Source organism: Chiloscyllium punctatum, chromosome 2 (assembly GCF_047496795.1).
Source record: "Chiloscyllium punctatum isolate Juve2018m chromosome 2, sChiPun1.3, whole genome shotgun sequence".
NCBI lineage: Eukaryota > Metazoa > Chordata > Chondrichthyes > Orectolobiformes > Hemiscylliidae > Chiloscyllium > Chiloscyllium punctatum.
The window spans coordinates 118,866,031-118,890,176 of record NC_092740.1 but is presented as its reverse complement, the minus strand read 5'-3'; the positions used below and the strand labels follow the sequence as shown (position 1 = coordinate 118,890,176).

General features: G+C 39.7%; 1 protein-coding gene across 6 annotated transcripts in view; it reads right to left on the bottom strand.

The window, feature by feature from the left end:
- The window catches only part of lingo2 (leucine rich repeat and Ig domain containing 2), a 717,008-nt gene that overhangs the window by 61,589 nt on the left and 631,273 nt on the right, over positions 1 to 24,146 (bottom strand). The window lies entirely within an intron of this gene.

Sequence of the window (24,146 nt, the reverse complement as noted above, 5' to 3'; positions counted from 1 at the left end):
TGCAGATTAGGTGAATTGGCTATGCTAAATTGCCCATAGTGTTAGGTAAGGGGTAGATGTAGGGGTATGGGTGGGTTGCGCTTCGGTGGGGCGGTGTGGACTTGTTGGGCCGAAGGGCCTGTTTCCACACTGTAAGTAATCTAATCTAATCTAATCAAAACAGGCAAAAAGGCATTATTGTGATCACACACAATCTAGATGCTGACTGAGTGGAAAGCTTTCTGTTCACAAAGGGTTGCTTAATCAGGGTTAGTATGCCCTGGCTCTTGGCCCTCTACATCTCTCACTTCACATCTGTTGGAAATTGCTGTGATTCCCTTTCCTGAGCAAAGAGTGCATCTGTGACGCTGGAGATACTCTGCGGGTGAGCGATTGGAAAATGACGTAGAGATCTTTGGCAGATTCCCCCTCAGCCTCACTCCCATCAATTGTCACCACAAAGAGACTGGGTATTACAGAAAGTGAGGACAACAGTAATCTTCATCGAAACTGGCAGGACATGGGATCGAGTGTAGTGCCATATCTTGCTTCCAAGGTGCATCTCTATCTATCAAAGCTCTCTTTTGAGATTTTGTCACTTGAATCTTATCATCTTGCTTCTATCTTTTACCATATCTCAGTCTTGTTGAAATAGGATCAGTTGAGATGTCGGCACTTAAAAATGAACATAGAATAGTACCGCACAGGAAAATGCTTATTGGCCCATGATGTTGTGCCAAACATATCACCAAATGAAACTAATCCCTACTGCCTGCCCTCAGTCCATATCCCTCCATTCCTTGTATATTCATAGGCTTAGCTAAAAGTACCTTAAATGCCCTCATTGTATTTGCCTCAACCACCACTCCTGGCAGTGTGATCCAGACTTCTAACATCTGTGTAAAATAAAAACTTGACTCTTCATCTCCATCGAACTTTCCCCCCTTCTCACCTTAAATGCATGCCCCTTAGTAATAGACATTTCAACTCTAGGGAAAAAAAATTCTGACAGTTAATCCTATCCATGCAGCTTGTAATTTTGGAGACTTCTATCAAATCACCTCACAGCCTCCACCACTAAAGAGAAAACAGCGCGACTATTTCTCACCTCTCCTTATAGGTCATACCCTCTAATCCAGACAACATCTTGGTAAACCTCTTTTGCCTTCTCTCCAAAGCCTCCAAAATCATTCCTGTAATGTGGTGACCAGAATTGAATGCAATACTCTAAGTGTGGCCTAACCAAAGTTTTAAAAAGCTGCAACATGACATCCTGACTATTTTCTCTGACCAATAAAGGCAAGCATGCCAAACACCTTCTTTACAACCCTATTTACTTTTGTAGCCACTTTCAGGGAGCTATAGATTTGAACCCCAAAATCCCTCTGCACATCGATGCTGTTCAGAGTCCTTGCATTAACTGGGTACCTTTCCTTAATATTTGAACTCCCAAAATTAAGCATTCTCACTTACCCAGAATAAACTGCATCCGCCATTTCTCCACCCATATCTGCAACAGATCTATATCCTGCTGTGTCCTTCAACAATCTTCTACACTATCCACAACTCCACTGATCTTTGTATCAGCTGCAAACTTACTAACCCACCTATCTGCATTTTCATCTAAGTCACTTGTGTATGTATCACAAACTGCAGAGGTCCCTGCATGGATCCCTGTGGAACACCACTAATCATGGACCTCCAGTCTGAAAAATATCCTTCTACCACTAGCCTCTGTCTTCTATGGCCAAGCCAATTCTGAATCCATGTGGCTAAGTCTCTGTGGCTTGCATGCATCTTAATCTTCTGTATGAGCCTACCATGAGGGACCTTGTCAAAACTTCACCAAAATCCATGTAGACAACATTCACTACTCTATCTTCACCTATCACCTTTGCCACCTTCTCGAAAAATTCAATCAAGTTAGTAAGACATGACCCACTCTGTGCAAAGCCATGCTGACGGTCCCTAATTAGGCCATGCTTTTCCAAATGTGAGTAAATCCTATCGCTAAGAATTCTTTCCAATAGCTTCCCAATCACTGATATGAGACTCACTGGTCTATAGTTTCCTGGATTATCCTCCCTATTTCCCCTCTTGAATAAAAGAACAACATTAGCTACTTGCCAGTCATCCAGGACCTCTCCAGTGGCTAGCGAGGATATAAAAATCTTGGTCAAAGCTTTAGCCATCTCCCCTCTTACAGCTCTCAATAACCTGGGGTAGGTACCATTGGGTCCTGGCGACTTATCTATCTTAACACTCTTCAAGAGATCCAACACCTTTTATTTCTTGATCTCAAATTGCCCTAGAATATTAGCATGCTCCACATAAATCTCACTATTCTCCATATTCTTCTCCTGAGTGAATACTGATGTAAAGTACTCACCCACATCCTCTGCCAGCAAGCACAAATTCCCTCGTTTATTCATGAGTGGACCTACCTTCTCCCTAGTTATCTTTTTATTTTCAATGTATCTATAGAATAGCTTGGGGTTCCCTTTAACCTACTTCCCAGGGTAATTTCATGGCCCCCTCTTGCTCTCCTAATTTGCTATTTGTGTACATTCCTGCTTTCCTTATATTTCTCACGGGCTTTGTCCGATTTTAGCTTCCTAAACCTTACAAATGTTTCTTTTACCCTTTTGTCTAAATTCAAAACCTCCCTCATTATCCAAGGGTCCCTAACCTTGCCATCCTTGTCTTTTCTCTTTATTGGAACATGCTGGTCTTGAACTTTTATCAGCAGGGCTTTAAACAATTCTCACATGCCAAATATGGACTTGCCAGATAACAGGTCCTCCTAATGAACACTCCTTAGCTCCCACCTAATACTGATGTAATTTGCCTTCCCCCGAATTAGTATTTTCCTGCAAGGTCCTGACTTGTCCTTGGTCATAGCTATCTTAAAAGTTATGGAGTTTCCAAAATGCTCTCTAAATGAAAGATATCACCTGGCCAGGTTCGTTAGGTAATACAAAGTCCAGTATTGCCCCTCCTCTAGTTGTACTATCCATATACTGTTTCAAGAAAACCTCTTGTATGCACTTAATAAATTCTGCACCATCTAGGCATCTTGCCCTCATGGAGTCCTATTCAGTATTGGAGAAATTAAAGTCACCACATTGACAACTTTGTTTTTTTTTGCATCTTTCCATTATCTACCTACATATTTGTTCTTTGCTGTCTCAATTGCGGGGCTAATTGTATAATTCTATCAGAATGATTGCACCCATCTTATGTTTGAGTTCTACCCATATTGCCTCAGTGGATGAGTCCTCCAGTATGTCCGCTCCGAGTGCAGATTCAACACTCTCCCTGATTAATAATGCAACTCCTCCATCTTTTTCACTTTCCTCTCTATCTTGTCTAAAACAACAAAACCTTGGAAGATTGAGCAGCCAGTCCTGTCCCTCTTTCAACCAAATCTCTGTAATAGCCACAACATCATAGTCCCATGTACCAATCCATGCTCCAAGCTCATCTGCCTTACCTATAATACTTATTGCATTGAAATAAACACAGTTCAGCTCATTAGTACCATCGTGTTTATTTACCTGTCTCTGCCTGTCCTTTCTCTCTGATTTCCTCGTCCTAGCATCTACTTTCCCCTCAAACCATCTTCTTGCTGATCTGCTGTTCTTGTTCCCAGCCCCTGCCACTCTAATTTAAACCTTCCCGAGTAGCACTAGCGAATGTCCCTGCAAGGATAATGGTTCCCCTCCAGGTTAGGTGCAATTCATCCCTCTTATATAGGTCAAGTGCTATCTTATGTTCCTCTCTCTCTGCTGTTCTTCATGTTAGCTCTTCTCACTCTTGGCCTCATTCCATTGCTCAGAGTGATATCCCACTTCACAGGTTTATATATGGGATGATGTCATGCTCATTTCTCTTCTACTGCTTTGGGGTTTGCTGTATTTTTTCTCCCATCATCCTGGCAGTCTAAACAACCTCCAACCTGACTGCCTAAAACAAGGAATTATCCTAATGAGACAGAAGAACCCTCCATTTCCACAAGCCTCACTTACCCAATTTCTTTTGGATTAGCCACACATCTCTATCGTAAGAAACCTTCTGTGGTCAAATTCTCTGTGCTTGAGTCACAAGTGACATACTGGATAGTCAGTCATTTAAGTGATGAAAAATTGATTTGTTTGAAATCTGAAACAATATCATGGTGAATTTGGGGTCCACAAATTTGTGAAGTACATCCCATCCCCTTTCCCTTCCCAGAGAAAATAGTTCCAAAGAAAGCAGGCAGGATTAATGAATCCAGGTCCAGGTCACCATTATAAATATTCCACTTAGTCTCTGTGATTCCCCAAAAAATCCAGCCCATAGCTTCTCTTTCTCCCTTTTCAGGAAACACAAATGCTCTTGAGACACTCCTTACCAAACAGTTAATTTAATCATTCAACCTACCCCAAATCCAACCTCCACCTTAGTTTTTGCTTCGGTACTTTGCAGCCTTCAGGACCCAATACTCAGTTGAACATCTTCAAAACATGATCACAGTTCTCCATTTTGATTGTAACCCTTCCTTGCATTCTGACCACACCCATCTTTGTTTGCACCCCTCTCCAATTTTGCGTGTTTTTTTTTGCAAAACCATCTTATTTATAACTATTCACAGCTTTCATTAACACCTATTTTATCTAACAATAACTCCTTTACTGCCATTATCACCCTTTGTCTTTTGCTCGGATCATTTCCATCATGTGTACCATTCATTTCTCCACTCCCTTTGTTAACAACATAGCAGTTATGAAGAAGAATTTTTGGACTTAAATCATTAACGCTGTTTTTCTCTCTCCTGAGACGTTACCAGGCCAGTTGAGTTTTTCCAGATTTTTCTGTTTTATTAACATTATCTTTTCCCTTTGCCTAAAACAGAAACATCTTTTAGTGATCTATAGCTATCTCTGACTTACTGTGCCTTGTTTCGGGACCATGGCAACTTTTTTCGTTTCTATGACATTCTCTTCCAGAACTCTCTGTTAAAGTCCCTGCAGTCTGTTTTTTTTTTGCCTTTCTTAGTACTAAACAATTCTAACTAAAGTTAAAAACAGTATCTTTTGTGTGTTTGCTCACTTATATATTTGCCCCAAACCACGATTTCAATAAAGATGGAAACAGTCTCATCAAGCTCATATATATAGTTGCTGAGCTTCATACTTTGAGAACTTCCTCCAATTCTAAAAGTTTGCCTTCTTGTGATAATTTGCAGAAATTACTGTTAGATTATTAATGTTAGTTGGAGCTAGTTTGAATCCCTTGCATTCATAAACATTTCAGATTAAGAGTCTAATAATGACCATGAATCCATTGTCAATTGTCAGAAAAATGCATCTAATTCATTCATATCCTTTAGGAAAGGAAAACTGCCATCCTTACCATGTCTGGCCGATGCATGATCTAGGCCCACAGCAATGTGGTTAATTTTCAACTGCCTTCTGGGCAGTTAGAGATGGGCAATGACTATTGGCCTAGGTAGGGACACCACATCCTCTCAAAGAATAATCTCTCTAACACTTTTCATGTTTCAACTGTGGAGACAAATCCCTCACAGAATTTAAATCTGTGACTGATCAATCAACTGAATAGCCCTGGGTGATGGCTGGGTTCTCCCTGCATTCTGCTCAATCCTCACAGTTACATTTATTCCCATCCTCTCCTCTCACTCTTCTTAAGACTTGATACTTGCTTTCAGCCTTTCAGTCTTGTCTTGCTGTTGTGGCCTTTCTTTCTCATGGTCCCTCCTCCTTAAACTCTCAGCCTTATTCCTAATCTTTTTCACATTCACTACTATGCTTACATTCAGACTCAGACTCTTGTCTCACACTTTCTTTTGCTCTTTCTCATATACTTTCTCTTGCCTCTTGCTTATTTTTGTGCATTCTTTTACACATTCTTTTGTTCTCTTTGGTGCACTGTACTCAATTGATAAAGGTCATACTCCCTTTTATACTCAGTGTCTTATTCTCTCGTGTGTTTTATAAAGTATTGAAACCACGTACTGTCACCTTAAATATGATAAATATAATAGATGTCACAGCATTTCCAAAAATAAAATCAGGTTACACTTAGGTAATTGGTGACTGAAGAAAAGCGTCCTCAGAGGATAGAAAAGCTCATTGCGAATATATAGCCTCTGGTGACAGCTCTTTGTTTGCAGTTTCTCCTGTCAATTTCTAGATAATGGATATGATCCATGATGAACCATCTGGCATTTTTACAGATCTGTAAAAAATATTTCAGCATCTTTCCTTCTCTCTCCCGCTAACTTTATAACAGCATGTACCTTTTTGCTTCACGTCCCTCTTTAATCTCAGTTTTCATGCTTGCAGGTCCATGCTGTATCTGTTCTGCAATCTGATTTGTTGTTCTGTTTTTTTTAACTGGTTCCACATTAACTGGAAGGTTGATCTCATTGAAACATACAAAATTCTTCTGGGGTGTGACAATCATGTAAATGTTTCCTCTGGCTGATGAGTATGAAGCATAGAGCTAATTAAAATAAAACAGAACTGTGGGTGCGGGAGATCTGAAACAAAAACAGATTTCTTGCAAAGTTCAACAGGTCTAGCAACATCTGTGGGAAGAAAAGCAGAATCAACGTTTAAGTCTGGTGACTCTTCATCAAAACTGTTCGCAACTGGGAAAAAGATATTTATGCTGAAGATGAAGTTAAGTTTCTTTTTGGGGGGAGGGGGCAGGGGCTAGGTGGAAAGGGGGCAGTTGGTGGAAATGGAGCCCAGAGAAAGAGAAAGGGATATGAAAGGTAAACAAGGTTATTGTGGACAACAAGTCAGGACAGAAGCAAAGCTGAATAATTAATAATAAAAGCTAACAGTACAGGTCATTCTCCTATAACACATGTTTCATCAATGCCATTTGGCTGTAATGAGACTGGTGAATTGGGGAACTTTTTATTTACAACGTGCACTCCCGTTGGCTATTACACGATTCCATGCCCGGCACTAGTAGTTGCATGCGTGGAGGATTGGACTCCTCGTTGATATCACAGTCAGACAGCTTGCATGCTTCCTGAAAGGTACCGTGCTGTACTCTGTAATTCTCGGTCCTGTTTTATTTGCAAATCTTGCTGTGTTTTCCATGAATATAGAAGGACAAAGTTGCAAGAATGTTGACAGGAAGCATTCAGGTGAAAACATCGTGGGTGGTGACCATAAAAGAAAGGCTGTGACACTTGAACAGAAGCTGGAGGTTATAAAAGCATTTTGAGCATAATGAAAGTGCATGTGATGTTGTTCGTGCAACAGGAATAAAGAATCTATGTTCCATACTATAAGAGACAATGCAGAAAGAATTACAGTAAGCTGCATTGGATCAAGTTTGAGTGCTAACAAGTATGTGGGACCATGAACAAGGGAACTTGAGGAGATAGAGCACCTTCAATGTGTGTGCATAGAAGATCAATCAAATAAAACGATCACCTTTCTCACCATAAAACAGAGAGCCTTATAAATGGATGAAGACCTAAGGGAAAAAAGCTGAAAATCCTGCAGATGTGCCTGTCTTCAGTGCTAGTAATGGCTGGCTTGCTGGATCTAAGAACTGCTACGCTTTTCATAATATGAAGTTATGTGCTGAGCTGCCAGTACAGACAAGGAACATGCACAGTCATTTCCTACCGTGGTGAATAAAATTGATTGAGGAAGAAGGCTACATCTCAGATCAAATCATCCATATGGATGAGACAGGTTTATTCCAGAAGTGAATGGTATCAAGAACCTACATTTCTAAGAATGAAGCATACACTCCAGGTTTTAAGATCGCAAAGGATCGTAAGACTGTGCTGTTGGGCGCCAATGCTAGTGTAGACTTAAAGCTTAAGCCTCTGGTGGTGTACCACTCTGTCAATGCGCGAGCCTTGTAGAGTTACCTTAAGTCCACTCTGGGTCATTAGTTCAGGTCAAGCAAAAGTGGTTGGCTGATGGGACAATGTTTTTCTGACCTTATTGTTGATATTTTCGAGGATGTTTTTAGCAATTATTGCAGGAGAAAAAAATTGGGATTTCAAGATTCTCCTCATTCTGGATAATGCACCAAGCCATCCTCCCACCACTGTGAGCTTTCTGACAACATCAAAATGCTATTTCTATCTCTCTCATTCAACCCATGGACCAGGGTGCAATAGCAGCTTTTAAAGCTTATTATTTATAGCGCACATTCAGGAAGCTGATTGCAGCTGGTGAAGGGGATAATGAGGACAGTGTTCTTCAGTTTTGGAAGAGCTTTAACAATAAGAATGCCATTGATATCACTGTGGAAGCCTGAGGCAATGTCAGTAAGGACTGCTTGCATGCAGTTTGGTGGAAGCTTCTCGAGATCGTCTTCCTGATTTTAAAGGCACTGAACCACCAGAGGTGCTTCTAGCAATCAAAGAACACTATGTCACTCTTGCAAAACAAGTTGGATTTGAATTAGTGGAGAGTGATCTACAACTTGTCGCTGTGGGGGGGGGATTGAAGCTCAATCTGAAGATAAATGAAGTCCAGCATGCATCACCACGAGAACTTTTCACTTCCCTTGTGTCTTCTATCCTGAGGGAAGTTGAGAAGCAGTTGCAGCTCTGAGAAAACAATGACGACAATGCAGAATGCAGCAGGATAGCAGTTTGTAGCATAAAGTTTTATCTCGCACCCTATGAACAGTTTCTTTGTGAAAGAAGAAAGATGGCAAACCAGCAAAAACCAAATGCATTTTATAAACCAACCCCCAAGAATCAGTTTGAGGACAACGAACCAAAGCAATCCACTTCTCAACTAAATATTTTCTTTCATCGTAACCCCGTACCCAGAACTGCACCTGAAAGTAATGATGATGCTGATAATGATCCTCAGTCCCTGTCTTAATACCGTACTCTAACTCAGAAACCCCTCACAGCGTTAACTTTATTGTAGTATTTCATTGAAGTATATGACTTTAGCATTTACTTAGATTGTGCTATCATTGTGTTAGAGTAGCGATTATTTTTGTTTCAATTTTTACTGATAATTTTGGTGGTTCACCTTTAACCTTGTGTTTTCCACAGGGCCCGTTATTTCTCTTGCGTGATTTTCTTTAACCCTGGGTCGCACAGGAATACAACCACAACGTTATAGTAGAACAGATGTAAGAGCTGTAATTGGGTGAGCTGTAATGAAAGCAACCAATATATTGTGACAATGGGGTTAGGAGCACATAAGAAATGGTGACTATGCTGCGAGGAACTCATGTTATAACAGGACCAGGTGTGAGTGGGTAAAAGAACATGAAAGGATGGAATCAGGCTCTGAAGTAATTCAACTTGATGCTGAGTCCTAGATGCTATAAGGTCTGTTATGAAGATGTGAGTGTACTGTACTTTCAAGAGAGTTATAAGCCAGCAGAACTACCTAACACAGCACCAAGTGTTCTCAACAAGATAACAATGTAATACTTGGTCAAAAGCTAGATTAGCTTGGTTGCCTGGAGACAAAATAGATTCAAATTAGCTCAATCAGTTTAAATTATAACCCAAAAAATACCAAATTCCAAACAAGTTCGAATTTGCTATACTGACAATGTTAAAAGTCAATGACACAATCCGACGCTTTGGGGATATAAGATCAGGGAAAATTGAATAATTGAGAGGAGAACTGCCAAGCCACCGGCACGTAAAGTCTGTCCAAAAATAGCTCTCTTAAAGGTACTTCATCAATCAGTAACCTGTGAAACAGATTCCCCAAGAAGAAGAATATAAGACGAGAATACAGAGACAAATCAAAAGCTGCCAGGTTTTGAGATAAGAAGTTTTGTTTTGTAAATCTTAATCGGGATTTTTATCAGACTAGTATTGGAGAGGGGAAAGTAAAAGACAGGTTAGAGGAAGGAATTGTAAATAGTTAGTTAATTATTCTCTGTTATACTTTAAGAAATAAAGTTGTTAATTTTTACTTTAAATAGTTCTTGGCCTCCTGAATTTTCACAGATTACTGCATGGGATAAATCTTTTCTGCGTTGTTGGTTTAAATTAAGCAGGTAGGTTTACCCGGTGTCATAACTGCTTAAGGGCTCATCATTGGGATTTGAACTGGTTTATAGAGATGTGAAAAGATTTAGGGGCACGAAAAATCCCAGTAGATTTAAACACCTGCAGGTTCATGTCCTAGATTTTTAAATAAAACGTAGGTGAGGCAACTTGTTACTTTTGGAAACCTGTGGTCAATTAAATTAAAAGTGAGAGAAACAGCTCTTAAAATTGCTAAAGAGTTTCTGGGATTTGAAGATGATTTCAAAATTTGCCAAGAAAGTTTAGAAGAAAAGAAAAATGCAATACTTTTAAAATGAGCAAATAAATTAGGTTTGGGTGTAACCAAGGACGAAAATAAAGCTGAAATTGTAAGGGAGTTTCTCAAACACTTAGATGTGTCAGAGAAACAGACAAGTGCAATAGAGAGGTAGAAAAACTTAAATTACAATTAAGGAAAATGGAGTTAGAAGATAAATAAAGAGAGTGAGGAAAGAGAGAAGCGAAGAGAAAGAGAGAGAGAGAGAAGAGAAAAAGAGGAAAAAGAGACGAAGAGAGGGCTCTTGGCTGAGTAAAGAGAGAGAAGAAAGGGAGAGAGAAAGGCAAAGAGAGAGAGAAAAGAGAGTGGAAAAAGAGAGAAAAAAAGAGACAGAGAAGGTTCTTAGCTGAGTAAAGAGAGAGAAAAGAAAGTGAAAGACAAAAAGAGAATTTGAACTTGAGAAATTGAGACTTAGTTGGCAAAGTCAAATTAACAGAATGGAGATTAAAAGAGAAGGTAGTGATATATACAAATATGTCAAAGCTCTGCCACATTTTGAGAAAGATGACGAAGCCTTCTTTATTTCATTCAAAAAACTGGCTAGGCAGATGGAGTGGTCCGAGGATGTATGGGTAATGCTAGTTCATACTAAAATGGTCGGCAAAACTAGTGAGGTATTTGCTGCACTGTCAGATGAGGGGTCAAGAAATTATGAAGAGAATAAACATGCTATTTTAAGTGCTTATGAATTGGTCCCAGAAGCATATAGGCAGTGGTTCAGAAACACAAAGAAGGAACCAGGTCAGGCTTATGTTGAGTTCAAAAGAATTAAACATAGTCAATTTGATCGATGGATGCGTGCTTTGAAAATAGATAGAACATTTGAGGCTAAGAGAGATTATTTTGCTAGAGGAGTTTAAAAACTTGATTCCAGAGATGGTACGAATTCATGTGGAGGAACAGAAAGTTCAGGAAGTGAGAAGGGCAGCAGAATTAGCAGATGAATACCTGTTGGTGCATAGGACAAGCTTACAGCCAGAATTCCATCCTCTGAGGGACAGAAGTTGGGAGAAGGTGAGATCCTATATGATGAAACGAAGAGGACAGAGCATTGGGTAAGAGTTTACCACAGGTTAAAGAAGCCCAAGCGGCTCAGGTATTTTCACTGAAATGGAGTAGGACACAGAAAATTACAGAGCCGATGGTTTCAGAAGGACACTGGGAAAAGCTATTTTCACTGCCAGAAGACTGGACACGTAAAGGCACAGTGCTGGTCATTAAAGAAAGGCACTGTGGGAAAAGATGTGGAAAAAGAAGTTATGTCAGTGACGTTAGTGAAGGTAGTAAAGGAGACCCCAAAAAGAGCCGAGGAGCTGAAAGAGAGTGCACGGCCAAGGCAGGGACTGGGTATGGAATTAGTACCTGATCTCTAAAATGAATTCACCTCCATGGGTAAAGTTTACTCAGAAAGAACAGTGGGAGAAGGACAAGAAGTCATAATTTTGAGAGATACAAGATCTAACCAGTCACTGATAGTAAGGGATGAGTGAATATGAACTTTTTCTGATCTCTTACCCCGAGAGTGTGGTAATTTGTGGGATAGATTGACAAAAAAATAGCATTCCCGTATGTAAGATCAGGTTGGAGTACCAACTCAGGATAGAGGAAGTTACAATGGAAGTGATTGACAGTTCCAAGAATTCAGTTTGAGAATGATTTGGTAGGATCCAAGGTGGGAGTGATACCCCATGTTGTGGAGAAGTCCAAGGAAGACCAAGAAACTGAGGAGTTAAAACAGAAATATCCTGGTATTTTCCCAGTCTGTGTGGTAACCAAATTCCACTATTGTTAAGGTACAGCATGAAGCAAAATGTGAAGAGAAAGATGAAGGAGTTGAGGTTCAGTTAGTGGTTACCCTGTTTGACGTAATGGTGCAGGAAAAACCTCAACAGGCAGAGGATCAGACAAAAGTCTTTAATCCTGAAAGACTAAGAGACTTGCAACAGCAAGATGATAAAACATTTATGTGTGAATGTGTACTCTGGAAAGGAAGCAGAGAATATTCAATAGAGTTATTATCTGAAAGATAGAATCCACAGGTGGAAATGGAGACTACAGCAGGTTAGTGCAGAGACGAAATAGGCCGAAGAGCACCAAATTGTGTTGCCGGTAGCATACAGACAGGAGGTGTTACGGATAGCACATGAACCACCTGTAAGAGGTCACCTAGGGGTAAGAAAGACTCAGGCTAAGGTACAAATACATTTTTATTGGCCTAGAATGTACAAGGATGTGGTTAACTTTTGCCGTACATGTCATACATGCCAAATGGTAGGTAAGCCACAGGCGGTAATAAAACCAGCAATTCCCACATTTGAAGAACCTTTCATGTGGGTGATAATTGATTGCGTGGGCCCCTCCCAAGAACTAAAAGTTGGAACCAGTAATTATTAACCATAATGAATGTGCCTACCAGATATCTGGAGGCAATTCCATTACGGAGTATCAATGCAAAATGGGTAGTGGAGGTGTTAGTAGCTTTCTTCACATGGTATGGGCTACCCAGAGAAATTCAGTTGGTCCAAGGGTCAAATTTTACTGCTAGGCTGTTTAAAGTGGTTATGGATAGCTCAGGTATACAACACTTTAAATCCAGTGCATATCATCCTGAATCCCAGGGAGCTTTAGAAAGGTGACATCAGACCTTGAAGACCACGTAAAGAGCATACTGTCAGGATTACCCGAATGATTGGGATAAAGTTATCCCATTTGTATTGTTGCCATTAGAGATGCCCCAAAATGAATCTACTCAATTCACTCTGAGTTAATGTTCGGGCATGAAGTGAGAAGCCCTTTGAAAATAATTAAAGAAAAGTTGACAGGACCAAAGTCGGAGATATCACACTTAGATTATGTATCGGAGATGAGGGAGAGATTAACTCGAGTAGGTGATTTAGCTCAACAGCACCTAAAGGGGCACAGTATAGAATGAAGTAGATGGCACATAAAAGCTCTGAGACTCAGACATTTTCCCAAGGGGGTGACATGTTAGTACTGTTACCAGTGATAGATCCCTTCAAAGCCAGGTTTAGTGGTCCCTATCAAATTGAGAAAAAGTAGGTTCAGGAGAACCATCCAATAAAGACGCCAGATAGAAAGATAAGGTATCAGGTAATGTCATGTGTACATGTTGAATCCATATTACATGAGAGAGTAAGAACTGGAGACACAGATGTCAGTTACTGCCCCGCAGAGTGAGGAATCAAATCCAGATGATGTGGATTTTGATGTGCCTCAAAACAGATTAAAAAATAAAGAAGTACTTGAGGAGTGGGATAGGTTAGTAAGCTATCTGTCTCAGAAGCATAGAACACAGTTGAAAGATTTGTTACTACAGTATAAGGACATATGAAAGAATCAGATAGGGAGGACTAGTGCTATTGTACATGATGTAGACGCAGGGAATACTGCTCCAATAAAACAACATCCCTATCAGCTTAATCCTTTCACAGCCAGAAAGATCCAGGAGAAGGTGGAGGCTATGCTCGACAAGGACATCTTCGAACCAAGCCACAGCCAGTGGAGTTCGCCAATTGTCTTAGTTCCGAAACTGGACGGGACTCAATGATTCTGTGTGGATTATTGGAATATCAAAATCAGACTCATAGCCAATTCCTAGATTAGAGGACTGTATTGAGAAGATTGAACAAGCCGATTACATGGTTACATCACCAAGTTGGACTTAATGCGTGGTTACTGGCATGTACCTTTATTGGAGTTGGCGAAAGAAACTTCTGCATTTGTAACCCCAAATGGGCTACGTCAGTTTAAAGTGATGCCCTTTGGAATGAAGAATGCACCCACCACATTCCAAAGGCTCTTGAACAAGTTGTGGATGGGTTAACAAAGTGTGCAGTCTATTTGGACGATATAGTGATCTTAAGTTTAAGTCCTGAAAAGATCACATGGTACAGTTAGCAGAATTCTTTGAATGACTACAAGAAGCAAAGCTGGTGATAAATTTAAATAAAACTGAATTCGCAAAAGTAGTAGTGATGTTCTTGGGACATAACATCGGCCATGGAAGATTGACCACACGGAATGCAAAGACCAAGGCCATCAAGGAATTTCCACGACGAACCTCGAAGAAAGAGGTGCTTTGATTCTTCACACTCAGTGGATTCTATTGGAAGTTTGTTCCAAACTTCGGCAGCGTAATGGCACTGTTAACCGAATTGCTGAAGAAGAACACAAAGTTTTGGTGGACAGAACCATGCCAGGAGGCATTCGACCATTTGAAAGTAATATTAACCACCAAACCAGTTTTAGCTACACCAAACTTTTCAAAACCTTTTTAAAGTCGCCATTGATGCTAGTAACATTGGAGTTAGAGCTGTACTCCTATAGGAAGATGAGTATGGGATTGAACTGCCAGTTGGTTACTTTTTGAAGAAGAACAACATTTACCAGAGAAAATACTCCACGAACAAAAAAGAACTATTGAGTTTGATACTGACCTTACAGCAATTTTAACGGGTATGTCATGAACAATGTGTCGGAGACGGATGTGTACACGGGTCACAATCTGCTTACATTCTTAGAATGCTTTATAGGCAAGAATATGAGACTATTTTGTTTCAGAAATTAGATTACTTTCAATGTGGAAACAGGCCCTTCGGCCCAACAAGTCCACACTGACCCTCCGAAGGGCAACCCACCCAGACCTATTCCTCTACATTTACCCCTTCACCTAACACTATTGGCAATTTAGCATGGCCAGTTCACCTAACCTACACATCTTTTGACTGTGGGAGGAAACTGGAGCACTCGGAGGAAACCCACGCAGACACAGGGAGAATGTGCAAATTCCACACAGACAGTTGCCGAGACAGGAATTGAACCTGGGTGTCTGGCGCTGTGAGGCAGCAGTGCTAACCACTGTGCCACCGTGGTATGTTACAGAATTTTAATTTTAAATTTATACATGCTGTGGTTCATAAAAATGTAATTGCAGATGCATTATCACCGATTTAACTGATAAAGTTTAGATGAGATTTGCAATTATTTAATGTTATATATATGTATACAGGTATATGGGAAGAGGTTAACGTGAACTTCTATTAAACTTATCTGTATGTTAAGATAATGTGTTTGAAAATAGAAAAACAAGCCATCTTCTCATGATGATGTTCATTTTTTCTTAAGGGGGGGAGGCGCTATGAAGATGTGGGTGCACTGTAACTTAAAGAGAATTAGAAGCTAGCAGAACTACCTGACACAACACCAAGTATTCTCAATAAGGTAACAATGTAACATTTGGTCGAGAGCTAGATTAGATGGGTTGCCTGGAATCAAAAACAGATTCAAATTAGGCCAATCAATTTAAATTATACCTCAAAAAATACCAAATTCCAATCAAGTTTGAATTTAGTATGCTGACAGTCTTTTAAGCCAATGACACAATCCAATGCTTTGGGGGGGGGGGGCATAAGACTGGAGAAAATTGAACAGTTGAGAGGAGAACTGCCAAGCCACCAGCATGTAAAGTCTGCTGAAAAAATAGTTCTCTTAAAGGTACATTTATCAATCAGCAACCTGTGAAACAGAATCCCCAAGAAGAAGAAAAAGACAGGAATGCAGAGAAGAACCGAGAGCTGCCTGGTTTTGAGATAATAAGTTTTGTTTTATAAATCTTAATTGGGATTTTTATCAGACCAGTATTGTAGAGGGGAAAGTAAAAGATAGGTTAGAGGAAGGAGTTGTAAACAGTTGTTAATTAATTATTCTTTGTAATACTTTAAGAAATAAAATTGTTAATTTTTACCTTAAATATTTCTTGGCATCTCAAATTTTCACAGATTACTGCATGGAATAAATCTTTTCTGTGTTACTGGTTTAAATTAAGCAGGGGTGGGGTGGGGGGTGGGGATTTACCTTGTGTCTTACGAGGTCCACAAATGTAAAATGAGATGTTTTTCTTCAATATTATACTGTGGCTCTCTGAAACACTATAGCAGACCTGTGACAGAAATGTTGCCGCGGGAACATGATGGTGTGTTGAAGTGGCAGGCAACTGAACCAGAGTACCTTGGAACAAATAGTAATGGTGGTCTCCAACACTTTGTATTCTGAGGTTGGTGGGGTAGTAACCAGGCCACTCCTCTTACATTCCCAACATCTCCTCAGGCTCCCATAGCACCTTCCTGTGCAATCTTAGAAGGTGTAACACCTGCCTGTTTATTTCCTTCCTCCTCACCATCCAACACCCCTGACATGGTTTGATATTTAATTCAAGGAACCAAGTCAAATGTTAGCCCTATTTCCATTTTTATTTCCAAATGATTTTTACAATAATGATTTTCTTCATCTCAATTTTTATTTTCCAAGTAAAAAAGAAATGACATTATCATTTTGTGGCAGTCTTGATTCTGAAATCTTAACACATGCTCAGCAGCAGAATGCCAGTGAGCAGACAGAACTGTGCCACTCTGAAGATTATGATTGGGAATACTGACAGCACTACATGACAATAAATTAGACTGAACTAGCAATGGGAAAAATTGATGAGGTTGAGCCTTTTCCTGATGTGCATAAAGCAATTATTGTACAGAGGATATGAAAATGTTAAATCATTCAATCTGCAGACAACGCCAATGCTACTGTCATGTACTGCATCAAACAGCAAGTATCCAAAATGATGAAATCTGGTAAACTCATATAGAGCTTTGAAGCACGTTCATTGGAGAACCTGGAATTTCTTAGAAATGCAATTTCTTCAGAACTAAAATCTGGAAAAATTATATTTTGCCAACTTCTGGAATCAAATTCAAGTTTTCAGATTTTCATTCACAAGGTTATAACTTTGAGTCAAGAAATCTCCAGGTTCATGCTGTCACCTTGCAGAAGTGCTCCAAGAGTTGAGATATTCGGTCTGCGAGCAGGATATAGTCAGGCTTATCACCCCAGAGGCAGAAGTGGAGATGGACACAGGCACTATCAACAGTTGAGCTGGTCTGTTTAAAAGCCTGTCTTAATTCTCTGGGATTCAGTTAAATATTAGGCCATCAAGCCCTTACCCCTCAAACCCAGCACAACATTTATGCACTGTATTTAGTTCAGTTATAATCTCCCCATTGCTACCCAATGGCCCTTTATATCCTTCAGAGTCAACTTAATGTCAATTCATGCTAATCCATGCCCACCACACTTTGCACTTAAAAACTCCATGCCAAATTACTTAGTGTGCACTATGGGCAGAGTTCAGCAGACATGTTGATACTAATTAAAGTAATACTCCAAATATGAATTACAGCTTTCACTACAAGAAAAGACAATTTGGAGGAGGTGGCATAATGGTAATGGCACACACTTATAAACCATAAACTCAGGTGAATGTCTGGGCGACTTGGGTTCAAAATGTACTACAGCAGATAATGAAGTTCAATTTAAATCATCTAGGGCACTTAGTTTGCAATGGCTTTGTCCCTACCTCTGGGCTCAGAGGCCTGGGTTAAAGTGCCACTGACTCCAGGTGTGTGTAATAATATTTCTGAACAGATTGATTGAGAATATCTATATCAATGATGCCCTGAATGGAATTGCATGGGATGAACTGCACATTTCAAATCTTATGGGGAAGAAGTGAAAACAGACTACTGAGTTAGATGATCAGCCATGATTATATTGAATGATGAAGCAGACTTGAATGGCTGAAAGTGAAGAAGGTATTTGGTGTGTTTTCCTTTATTGGTCAGAGTATTCAGTATTGGAATTGGGAGGTTATGTTGTGGCTGTACAGAATGTTAGTTAGGCAACTTTCGGAATATTGCACTCAATCCTGGTCTCTTTCCTATCGGAAGGATGTTGTGAAACTTGAAAGGGTTCAGAAAAAAATTACAAGGACGTTGCCAGGGTTGCAGGATTTGAGCTATAGGGAGAGGTTGAATGTGCTGGGGCTGACTTCCCTGGAGCATTGGAGGGGGTGACCTTATAGAGGTTTATAAAATCATGAGGGGCATGGATAGTGTAAATAGACAAAGTCTTTTCCCTGGGGTGGGGGAGTCCAGAACTAGAGGGCATAGGTTTAGGATGACAGAGGAAAGATATAAAAGGGACCTAAGGGACAACTTTTTCACGCAGATGGTGATCCATGTATGGAATGAGCTGCCAGAAGAAGTGGTGGAGGCTAGTACAATTGCAACATTTAAAAGGGTTTGGAGGGATGTGCCCCAGGTGCTGGTAGGTGGGACTAGACCAGGTTGGGATATCTGGTCAGCATGGATGAGTTGGGCTGAAGGGTCTATTTCTGTGCTGTACATCTCTATGACTCTATGACTGCTCTAACAACTGCTTAGTCTCCATTTTCTTTCCCTTTTTCTCCTTCAAGCCTGGTCTTTTTCTACTTTCTGCTACAATGACTGGTTTTCTTTTTGCCCGATTCACAGTAGAGCACAATTGCTAGCATTTATTTCTGAAACAATTATCTTATGAGTAATTCGCAGTTCCTTATGTGTGCTGTGCAGCTTCACCTGTTTTTACCAACAAGTCATTTTCCACAGCATTGCTTTCAACTTGATGTTTCTGCAGCTACTTCTGCTGAGCTGTTAATCTGTTTTTTTTTAATTGGGTTGAGGCTATAGAACTTTTAGGAGAAAGTGAGGACTGCAGATGCTGGAGATCAGAGTGGAGATTGCGGTGCTGGAAAAGCACAGCAAGTTAGGCAGCATCCGAGGCACTCATTCCTGATGAAGGGCTTATGCCCGAAACGTCACTTCTCCTGCACCTCAGGTGCTGCCTGACTTGCTATGCTTTTCCAGCACCACACTCTAGATATAGAGCTTCTGATTCATTCTGTTTCTTTTCTTTCCCTTCCAGCTTACCATTTATCTTTGTTTGCTGAGCTGGAAGCTGGAATTCCTAAAGGATTTCACCTTTAGGTGAAATACCAGAGATGGTATTTGCAAGTTTGGATTTTGAGCTAGGCATTCACCTTCTTGTCTAGAATGTTCATTTTTCTCTTTATAATAGAGAACTGAGATTTTAGCTTCACTAATGTGAAGTGCTCCATTCTTCTTTCATTTTCAGTTCTCCAAGTGTCTCATGATATGTCTGTTGCGTAATTGACTCTACTAATTGAGTACTGTGAGATCACTATGTGCACTTTCACTTGCAATTGCAGGCAATTGTAGTGTCTACAATTCAGTCCAAGAAGTCCACACTGACCCTCCGAAGACAGACCGTCCAAAGAATAACCCCCCCCCCCCCTTCTGACTAATGCACCTAACCGCTATGGACAATTTAGCACAGCCAATTCACCTAACCTGCACACCTTTGGAATGTGGAAGGAAACCAGAGTACCCAAAGGAAACTCATGCAGACACAGGGAGAATGTGCAAACTCTGCACAATTGCCCCAGGCTGGAATCGAACCTGGGACTCTGGCACTGTGAGGCAGCAGTGCTAACCACTGAGCCACCACTGTTGTATCAAATGTTTTCCATTTGTAGGTTTCATTATGATTTCCAATGTCTGTGGGTACATGCTATTTTGTCTAGAATTTACAGGGTTAGTGTCTTAACACTTGCTCCTGTGACAAGGTTAGCTAATAACAAATAGTCAGCAGTTTTATGAAGGCATATAATTTGAATTTTTGCAAACATGTTCGGAGGTGTTAATGCTTTCCATGAGATTGACAATATGAAATATATGTTCACTAGACTTTGTCCTGTGGTGTATGCCATCAGATATTGATATATGGATCACTTAGTGTATACTACTTTGGTGACAAGCCAGATGATCAAGATTGTAGCTTAAAAGTTTTCCTTGGACAGAGTCTATTTGGATTTTTATAACTGAATTAATTGTTGTTCTCAGGTACAGCCTCTGTGGCCTTGTTATGTAAAATACCTTTTGAAATTAATTGAAAGGTAGGTGTTTACCTTGTTTCATGCAGAAGACCACACCTTCCTCATAACTTGCTGCATTGAGTTTTAGTGACTGTGTCAACTGCCGAGTTTATAATTTGCATCCATAAATTTCATTGACCTGTAACAATAGTTTCAAACTTATATCCATCATAACAAATCTTTCTGGAAAGCTTCCATGGGCATGGTTATAATTATCAATCTAACAAATCTGTTTAATTCATATCTCATCACAAAAAAAAACACAAGGGACAACTCTGCCCCTGCTCACTAAGTAGTCTGTGGATCCGAGAGGCTTCTATCTAACTAACACAAATTCTCATCAAAGAATATGGAAATTTAATCTGACTATGAATGGGCTTCTAATGTGGTCTGTATTGTTTGGGAATCTTTTAACTGTTTATCTGTTAATCCTGATACGTTACATCTGTATAGTCCTTCATCCTTAATCACTAAGCAAATATTAATGACTTATTTTCCCCTGGATCAGACACACCTGAATCTGGAAACTGTAACTTTGAACACTAGTTAAACATTTGAAATCCTGTTAGGAAGTCTGCTGTAATCCAATTTAAGCTGGAAATTTTTATGGACATTGTAACAAACCGTCGTTGACTTTTTCTTGCTGGCTATCAATCCAGCAAACACCTTGGTCATTTGCTTTTGTCATGTGAATTACATTGACCTCTCGATAGGAAATAGCTTGTTTACTAGCAGGTTTTCAACAATTTCTAAAGCTGTAATGGACAAAACCTTAAGGGTTGTCTCATGTACTTTAGCGTGACTTAAGCCCATTGATGTGTCTCGCCTATAGATTAACTTGCTTGCTGATTAAGCAAGCAACACAGACCTCAATGACAAAATGCCTTCCATCGCTGCTCATGTTAACGAGAATGATCTCATAATCAATCACATGTTAGGTCCTGATTAACTCTGTGGATTAGTTTACTTAAAACAGTCAAACACTTAAGTTGTAAAGCAGATGTTACAGTAAGCCAAGGGGCTCATAGCAGACTGACTGACCTCCAGGCTGAGTCACACAGCGGCTGGAGTCCTTAAAGGTGAACTGTTTTAAAGGCAAGGTATGCATACAAAATTCTTAGGCTTTTATCAAACCATAATGCAAGCCTTGATTGCTCTCTGCTTATCTGTCCTCACTCATTCATTTTAGCCGACCTCTTGAGACAATCTATTTTGCTCAGACCATCAGTCATCCATCACTCAGTGAATGCTTCACCTCTACTCACCCCACTCACCCGAAGTTAATAGTCACATTCCTGTACTTCCACTGTTCATGTGGCCAGCTTCATTTGCCCTGTCCTCCCTGGCTAGAAGCCTACTTGACACAGCTGGCCATTGACCACTTCAACTGACAAATTCTCAACAATTAAACTTGTTTGACCCTTTGTTCCACAATTAACTAAGGGACATTGCAATGGTAATGGAGATGCAATCCCCAATCACACTTAGATGGACAAAATGCCAGTAGTTATCCAAAGCCTGCCACTTGATGGAAAGGAGACTTGAGGATCAATGTAGGGAGACTTTCTGCTCAAGCATTATGGATGGTAATCTTTGACCAAAACAAATGTGCCTAAACTTCTAAGGTATTATGTTGTCTGTGCAATCTACATAGTTCAGGTTTGTTATGAAAGATGGGGTTTTATAATTAATACACAGTAGGCTGCTGAACTGTTGATCCTGCAGATTATTACTCACTAAGCTCCAAATAATGGCATCTTTGCATTAATAAGTTTAGATAGAAAACTCTCACTTAACATTGTGGCTTTTTTCCAATAACTGATATTTCTTCCAGTTTGAGATTGAGCTGGAAATAGTAATATTGTTTAGCACATGGGGACAGTCAACCCGGGACCAACCAACAATCTGGAAATTAGTCATCTTTTGTGAAACATTCAGGGCTTCTAAGAACAAGAATAGGGCTGCCTGCTAGCTATTGCAGTGAGCTCATCTCTCTCGTCTAAAAGGTTGGATCAAACATGCAACAGACCTCTGCTGAAAATGTGTGTTGGAACAGGATATTGTATTTGTTTCAGTGATTCAGCTCGGTATATGACATAACCTAAACTATTTTGTTTGGATTGCGGCACTACAATCAGTCCAGTGTTTTTAATATTTAATAATAAATGAGTGGGTAGGAGTGATTACAAGAACTGGTTTCAATGGGGGATTTGGATGCCATCAGAAATGAGGAAAGCAATGTTATGTACGTGGAGATAAAATAATGTTTTGATTGTAATTTGTCCCACAATTCAAGGTTTTGGTTTAGAACACAGTTTTGTTGTGGGAGTCAGAAATATCAAATCTGATGCTGTATGGCAGGTTTATGTCATTCTTAGCATTCTGCTCAGCTGATATCTGATGATATCATCACTAAAAGATTAAATCTCACTGCAAATTTAATCTGTGACTAACAATGATTCATATATCATGCTGTACTTTTGGGGGGAGTGGTACAGAACAACTCGTTCAATTTGATCTTTCCATTCACTCATTTGGCATCATTGATTCATTTGATTTGAAAGGGTGTGTTTTATATATGTCCTGAGAAATGCTTATCGTGACCTTGTATCTCTTAATCCTGACTCTCAAATGTTACTCCAATCAACCAAATGCTCAACCAAAAATAATTATTGGCATATTTATCGCTAATGTGCCCATAATGTGAGTAGGTGCAAACTTAACACTATGGATATCAAAAAGCATTTCTGTTCAGGATTTCAGAAAAGACTGTTGGCATGTAACTTTGGTGAGAATACTAGTGAAGACAGTTGTTATAGCATTAATCATAATCTTGGCTTTGGTTTAGTATTAGTGATCTTACCACTGAGTTAGAAGGTTATGGGTTCAAATCCACCACCAGGCATTTGAGATGGAGTTGAAACTCAGTCTCCAGTGCTGGACAGAAGGACTGCAGCACTGTCAGAGTGCCCTCTTATATAAGAGATTCCACAGAATTGTTTCCACAAACGGAAAATGGGGTACTTCATGGTGTCCCAGTTAATATTTATTATGAGTGCTCATGACGATGTCACTAATTCCTTGGATGGTAGTGACTGCCTATGAATAGGGGATCAGCAGGTAACAGTCATAGTCTGAAAACTGGCAGTAGAAAATATGTTCTCAGCTAGGCTTTAAAGTACAAGGATGTTTAATATTTTTTTGAAGCAAATTGGACCGTTGGAAACATTGGGCCTTACTGCAATTGTAATCTGGAGTAAGATAATAGAAACATGCTAATATTTATATTTTATTCTTATTATCAATGTGTAGCTCTTTGATGCAATGGAAGTAAAATGTAAGGAAATTGTAAAAAGTACTGGCAATTAACTCATTCATTGTATAAAATCACACAATATCAAAATTACCTCCAATTTTGTTTGACCATTGAAAACCATTTTTTGATAAACCTTTATTAAAGTACTTAAGATATTCTGATTCTGAAGACCAGAATATCTCATTGCATTGTTTTGGCAATTTTCAGCTTCTTCGTTAAATTGTCATTCTAGCATCCAAATCATCACGAAACAGTGTCTATGCTTTTCAAAGAATAATGCTTTCAATTAAAGCAATATTAAATGTGAAAACTACAATATAAGATAATATCAGTTTGGTGGCACATTGGGTAGTACTGTTGCCTTATAGAACCAGGGACTTGGGTTCAATTCCAGCCTTCGGTGACTGTGGATTTTTCACATTCTCCCCATGTCTGCATTTCTGTACAGTCTGGAGAAATGCAGGTTAGATGGATTACTCGTGGTGAGGATGGGCTTCTATTCAGAGGGTTTGTGCAGATTCAATGGGCCAAATGGTCTATTTCTGTACAGTAGGCTTTCTTTGATTCAGTAGAAGTTGGAAATGACTAGTGTGGGTTGAATCTGGGTCCAATTTGAGCTGAACAAGTTCAGATCAGTGCCAGTCATTTTCAGTTTTACTGCTTCTCTTGGAAA